Genomic DNA, 7,435 nt, shown 5'->3' with positions numbered 1-7,435 from the left:
GGGATACTATAATTAGACTTCTACAACTGTGATAATCTGGTAAGATGTATTTTACTAATTTGGTAAACTATAAGTAACCCGAAAACTGGTGAGAATGGTAATACTTTGCCAAGATCCAACCTATAATTATAACTACTTCACCCTACCACTTTTATCTGAACCACCATAACCCCTTTCACATATAGCCTTCCCCTTCCACCTCTCCACCACCCAAAGCTTAGGGCTTACTAAGTACTTTATATACTCAACCCCCCTCCATTCTATGTTTTTAGGAATAAAGCTATAGGAGCACCTACCCGGATGGAACTACTGGAGCTACGCGAGGATAGGATAATAGGAGTGAAAGCATCTAGGCCCCTAGTTGGGTTTCGGTGATTAATGACAATACAAGATTACTATGACTAACGTGTGTTTTGCAGAGGCAATTTAAGTTAGGTCATGGTAATGGAGATCGATTGGGCAATCATGGATGTCATGCCCCTACGATGGAAATAGTTTCGGTTTTCAAAGGATGGACGACAAGGTTAAGGATGACTAGTTCTAAGTGTCGATTGGAGTTAGAGTGACACTTAGAGTAGTTTAGGACTTTGTTTTTCCTTTGGCCGTACTATTAAGGGGGGTATGGACGGGTAGATTGACCTAGGTGAGTCTAGTGAGTTAGGTGTGGTGCACACTTGCTAAGTCTAGCACTAGGTAGCTCCAACATTGTCCTTAGATCCAATTGAGCAAACTTCATTCACGTATGATCGAGAGTTGGAAGTGAATGGAGGGCCAAATACTGACCGGACGCTGGCTCCGGTGCGACCGAACGCTGGCCGCAGGGTCCGGTCAGTTCATTTGACCAAGGAGAAATCGTCTGGTGTGATCGGACGCTGGAGGTCAAGTGAATCTACGACCGGACGCGTCCGGTCAGTACTGATTGGACCCTAGGGGCTCAGCGTCCGGTCGAGTACAGTAAGGGTCCAGTGAGGGAAAAATGCGATCGGACGCGTCCGGTCAGTGGTGACCGGACCCTGCCAGCGTCTGGTCAACACTTAAACACTGGTGTGCGGGTTGAACTGACCAGAGCGTCCGGTCAACATGACCGGAGCGTCCGGTCACCCCGCAGAGGCACATAACGGTTCGTTTTTCAGCCGCTGTTATAAATACTTGATCCCTTCGTGTGAGGGGGTACTTTTGCTCATTCCAACAGCTGAGAAACACGTTTGTGAGTGCCAAGAAGAGCAAGGTCCTAGTGAGGTGATTGAGATTTGAGAATCCAAGAGAGTTGCCTCATTAGTGAATCAAGAGTAGCAAAGTGTGCATCCACCGTTCTCATTAGGCTTCGCGTGGTCAAGTGAGAGTTCGTGCTTATTACTCTTGGTGATCGCCATCACCTAGATGGCTTGGTGGTGATTGCGAGCTTGGTGATCACCCGGCGGAGCTTGTGGGTGACCCAACTCAAGTTGTGAGCAGCTTTGGGTGATTTGTCGCGACGGAGTGTCGAAGAATCAACCCGTAGAGAGCACTTGATCCTTGCACGGATCAAGGGGGAGCTACACCCTTGCGTGGGTGCTCCAATGAGGACTAGTGGGGAGTGGCGACTCTCCGATACCTCGGTAAAACATCGCCGCGTTCCTCTCTCTCTATTTACTTTGAGCATTTACTTTGAGTATTTACTTTGAGCAATTCAATACTTGTTCTTACATTCATAGAATTGCCATGTTAAAGTAAGTTTAGAACATAGGTTGCAAGTCCTTTGTGCGTTAGATTAATAGGAACACCTTTCTAGGCACAAGGGGTTAATTGGGCTATCCGTAGGATTTAATTATTGCAAGAAAATTTAGAATTAGCCCAATTCACCCCCCCTCTTGGGCATCTTGATCCTTTCAATTGGTATCAGAGCCTTGTGCTCATGTTTTTAAGCTTAACCGCTTAGAGCAAGATATCTCACGGGGATGGACCTCCTCCTGTCTTTGAGGAAGATGACTTTCCATATTGGAAAATTCGCATGGAGGCGTACTTAGAAGCTCTAGACGTTGGTATACTTAGAGCCGCCTCACAAGGCTTCCCAAAACCTCGGGATGCTACTCACTTACAAGGCGATGAAGTGAATTATGAAAAATGGAATGCAAAGGCTCGCAACACCATCTTTAGAGGCCTTTGCAAAGATGTGTTCAACCGTGTAAGGAACCACAAAGACGCTCATGCACTATGGTCGGACGTTTGTGCGCTCCATGAGGGAACTAAGAGTGAGCGTGAGGAACGCTATCATCTTGTTATTAAAAAGCTAAATTCATTTGAGATGTTTCCCAAAGAATGTGCTAATGAGATGTATTCATGTTTGAATGTTCTTGTAGAGGAAGTCAATGGGCTTGGACTAACTCAAATGTCACCATCCGATGTTGTGAGAAAAATCTTAAGTGTCCTCCCCATTGACAAATATGGCCATATTGTGACCGTGCTACACCAAGGTGATCTTTCCACCGCTACACCGACACAAATCTTGGAAAAGATCAATGCTCATGAGATGTACATGCACATCACGCCACAAGATGGCTCATCCTCTACCAAGAAGAAAGAAAAAGACTTAGCATTCAAAGCTAACCAAGAGAAGGGCAAAGCAAGACTTGAGTATGAGAGCTCAAGTGATGAGGAAGATGATGATGAAAGTCTTGCCCTCATGGTGAAGAAGACCGCCAAGATGCTAAAGAAGCTAAACAAGAATGGCATCAAGTTTGATGGCAAGAAGAAGAAGTTCTTCACTAGCTCAAGAAGGAAGCCAATCTCCGAAATGGATGGCTTCAATTATGGAGAGCTTGGTCATCTAGCACATCAATGCACAGAGCTCAAGAAAGACAAGTACAAGAACAAGAACAAGGGCAAGAAAGATGACTCAAGCAATGAAGAAGAAGATGAGAAGAAAAAGAACAAGCCATACAAGAAGAGAGATGGCAAGAAGAGGGACTTCCACAAGAAGAAGAAGAGTGGAAAGGCTTACATTGTCGGTGATTGGCTCACGGACATTGATTCATCTAGTGGATCATCCGACGATGATAGTGACAACGATAAGGTGGCCGCCATTGTCATTGACTCTTCATCATCTTCACCGCCACCACCGCCATCATCCTCTACTCACCTATGCCTTATGGCCAAGGGTGAATGCAAGGTATCAAAGAATGTTGATAGTAGTGATGATGAGCATGCTAGTGACAATGATAGTGATAGCGATAGTGATGATGATGATGACTCACCTTCTTATGATGATCTTGTTAAAATACTAAGACAATACACTAAGATCATTAGGAAGGGTAGAGCTAAAATTGAAAAGCTAGATGCTAAGAATGATTCACTTTTGATAAAATGTGATACAATGGAAAAGGCTAATGTTGAGCTTAGGGAAGCAAATGATGCTATGTCATCTAAACTCAAAGAGCTCAAATCTTCTAAGAAAGAGCTTAAAGATAAACATGATAAACTTGAGTGGGTGCACAATGAGCTCATCACTAGCCACAACAAGCTAAAAGATGAATATACAACTTTAAAGATCAATTATGATACTCTTGTTATTGCTCAAGAATTTTTACCAAATGAGCCACATGATGCTACTAACCATATTGTTAAGATTGATATAGCTACATCATGTGATGATTTAATTAATGAGAGCATTGAGCAAGGATCTAGTGGCAAAGGCAAGTAAGTGGTTGAGTGCGATGACTATGATGAGTTTGTCAAGCTCAAGAATGCAAATGAGAAGCTCATGAAAGATCTTGAAGAGATGAAAAGCCACAACACCATTGTGCTAGAAACTCTTGATCACGATGAAGAGTTGATCCTTGAGAACAAGAAGCTCAAAGAAGAAAACAAGAAGCTCAAGGAAGAGAAGAAAGATGATGCTCTAAAGGAAGAAAACAAGAAGCTCAAGTTGGAGAAAGAGCATCTCAAGATTGGATTGAGCAAGTTTGCAAGAGGCAAGCATCTCCAAAGTGAGCTACTTATGAACACCGTCATGAAGATGGATAGAAGTGGCATTGGATATGTGGCACATGTAGAGAAGAAGAAAGCTCAAGTTCAACAACAACAATCAAAGCCAAAGCCAAAGCCAAAGAGATGCTTTGAGTGTGGACAAGAAGGTCACTTTGCTCATGAGTGCCAAACTCCTCCACCACAACCCTTGCCCAAGCATGCTAGACCCTTTGCCTTCAATGCTCACTACATGCTTAGAAAGGACTCTAGTGGAAAGATGAAAGTCATGTTCTTAGGACCCCCTTAACAAGAATAGGCCTAAGAAGATTTGGGTGGCTAAGTCACTTGTTGAGAAGGTGAAGGGCCCTCAACAAGTTTGGGTTCCTAAAGCTTGAATCTCTTGTGTGTAGGTGAACTACAAGACCGGTGGAAGTCATTGGGTTATTGATAGTGGTTGCACACAACATATGACCGGTGATCCTCATATGTTCACCTCACTAGATGAAGAAGTAGATGGACAAGAGAGAATAACATTTGGAGACAACTCAAAGGGCAAGGTTAAAGGATTGGGCAAAGTGGCAATATCAAATGATCATTCCATCTCCAATGTGCTATATGTTGCTTCATTGAGCTTCAACTTGCTATCCGTTAGTCAATTGTGTGATTTTGGCTTCCAATGCTTGTTCACCGAGAAGGAGGTTGTTGTATCCAAAGTGGATAATAATCAAGTGATATTCAATGGATTTAGATACAACAACCTATATCTAGTGGACTTCACCTCCGAAGATGCAAACTTGAAGACTTGCCTCTTCACCAAAACAACACTTGGGTGGCTATAGCATAGAAGACTTGCTCATGTTGGTATGAGTTCACTCAAGAAGCTAATGGAGAATGATTTGGTGAGAGGGTTGAAGGATGTGAAGTTTGAGAAGGACAAGCTTTGTAGTGCATGTCAAGCCGGCAAGCAAGTTGCAAACACCCATCGAACCAAAACTTTCATGTCAACCACAATAGTGCTAGAACTCCTACACATGGATTTATTTGGACCAACAACTTACAAGAGTTTGGGAGGAAATCTTTATTGTCTTGTGATTGTTGATGACTATTCAAGGTATACATGGGTATTCTTCCTTCATGATAAATCTGAAGTTGCATCTTGTTTCAAGAAGTTTGCCAAGAGAGCTCAAAATGAATTTGAAGTGAAGCTCAAGAAGATAAGAAGTGACAATGGGAAAGAGTTTGACAACACAAACATTGAAGCTTATTGTGATGAAGTTGGGATCAAGCATGAAGTCTCCGCAACTTATACTCCTCAACAAAATGGTGTAGTTGAGAGGAAGAATCGGACATTGATCAATCTTGCAAGAACTATGTTAGATGAGTACAACACCCTCGAAGCTCTATGGGCGGAAGCAATCAACACCGTATGCTATGCATCTAACCTCCTATTCCTTCATAAATTCCTTGGCAAGACACCTTATGAGTTGCTCAATGGGAAGAAGCCGGACGTCTCCTTCTTTAGGGTGTTTGGTTGCAAATGCTACATCTACAAGAAACGGCAACACCTAGGGAAGTTTCAAAGACGTTGTGATATTGGGTTTCTTGTTGGTTACTCATCGAAGTCCAAAGCATATAGAGTATTTAATCATGCCACCGGCTTGGTTGAAGAAACATATGATGTGGAATTTGATGAATCTAATGGCTCCCAAGGAGCACATGAGAATCTTGATGATGTAGGTGATGAACCATTAAGGGAGGCTATGAAGAACATTCCGGTGGGAGACATCAAGCCTAAAGATGATGAAGATGATGTACAAGTCATTGATCAACCTTCCTCATCAAGTGTGCCACAAGATGGTGAAAAAGATGGGAGAGTAGAAAATAAAGATACATATGTCTCCCATGAGCAAATGGTGGTACAAGCACAAGATGTTGATGCTCCACAACCTCCTCCTCAAGTGGTCAATAGAAGAAATACACCTCTACTACAAGATCATCCACAAGATCTCATCATAGGGAGTCCATCAAAGGGAGTGATGACTAGATCTCAAAAACTTGCTTTATTTATTACTTATCACTCTTTTGTCTCTTGCTATGAGCCTACCAAGGTAGAAGAAGCGCTCAAAGATCCAGATTGGATCAATGCCATGCATGAAGAGTTGAACAACTTCACTCGCAATGAAGTTTGGACTCTTGAAGAGCGACCAAAAGGTGCAAGAGTCATTGGAACAAAGTGGGTGTTCTACAACAAGCAAGATGATCAAGGTGTTGTTGTGAGGAACAAGGCAAGACTAGTGGCAAAGGGGTTCTCTCAAGTTGAAGGTTTGGATTTTGGAGAGACCTTTGCACCGGTTGCAAGATTAGAAGCCATCCGTATCCTCCTTGCATATGCATCACATCATGAAATGAAATTATATCAAATGGATGTGAAAAGTGCATTCTTAAATGGCTTTATTAATGAACTAGTCTATGTTGATCAACTTCCCGGGTTTGAAGACCCTAGATATCCTAATCATGTTTATAGGTTGTCCAAGGCACTATATGGGCTTAAGCAAGCCCCAAGAGCTTGGTATGAGCGCCTTCGGGACTTCCTCATTGAGAAGGGCTTCACCATTGGGAAGGTCGACACCACACTATTCACCAAGAAGCTTGATGGGCATATCTTCATTTGTCAAGTATATGTTGATGATATCATCTTTGGATCATCAAATGAAGATTCATGCAAAGAATTTGGTGAATTGATGTCGAAGGAGTTCGATATGTCAATGATTGGAGAGCTTACATTCTTTCTTGGTTTTCAAGTCAAGCAAATGAAAGAAGGCATCTTTATCTCTCAAGAGAAATACACAAAAGATCTTCTCAAGAGATTTAAGATGGATGAATGTAAGCCAATCAAGACTCCAATGCCTACTAATGGACATCTCGACCTAGATGAGGGAGGTAACCTGGTTGATCAAACTCTCTACCGTTCTATGATTGGTAGCTTGTTGTATTTAACCGCATCTAGGCCCGACATCATGTTTAGTGTGTGTATGTGTGCTAGGTTTCAAGCTAATCCTAAGGAAACACATTTAATTGCCATAAAAAGGATCCTTAGGTATCTTAAGCACACACCAAGCATTGGCCTTTGGTATCCCAAAGGAGCTATATTTGAATTAGTTGGCTATTCTGATTCGGATTATGCCGGATGCAAAGTTGATAGAAAAAGCACATCCGGAGGGTGCCATTTGCTTGGTAGATCACTTGTGTCTTGGTCCTCCAAGAAACAAAATAGTGTGGCTTTGTCCACCGCCGAAGCGGAATATATTGCCGCAGGTGCTTGTTGTGCACAAATACTTTATATGAAACAAACTTTGCTAGACTATGGTGTAGCTCTAGATAAAGTACCTCTTTTGTGCGATAATGAAAGTGTTAGTGGACAGTTGTTCTTGACAGTGGTAGTTGATTCTTATCAGATCAGATGGCTCGAACGAAGAACGTCGGAGGTGGT

Source organism: Miscanthus floridulus, chromosome 7 (genome assembly GCF_019320115.1).
Source record: "Miscanthus floridulus cultivar M001 chromosome 7, ASM1932011v1, whole genome shotgun sequence".
In the NCBI taxonomy this organism is placed as follows: domain Eukaryota; kingdom Viridiplantae; phylum Streptophyta; class Magnoliopsida; order Poales; family Poaceae; genus Miscanthus; species Miscanthus floridulus.
This window is presented reverse-complemented; position numbering follows the sequence as displayed.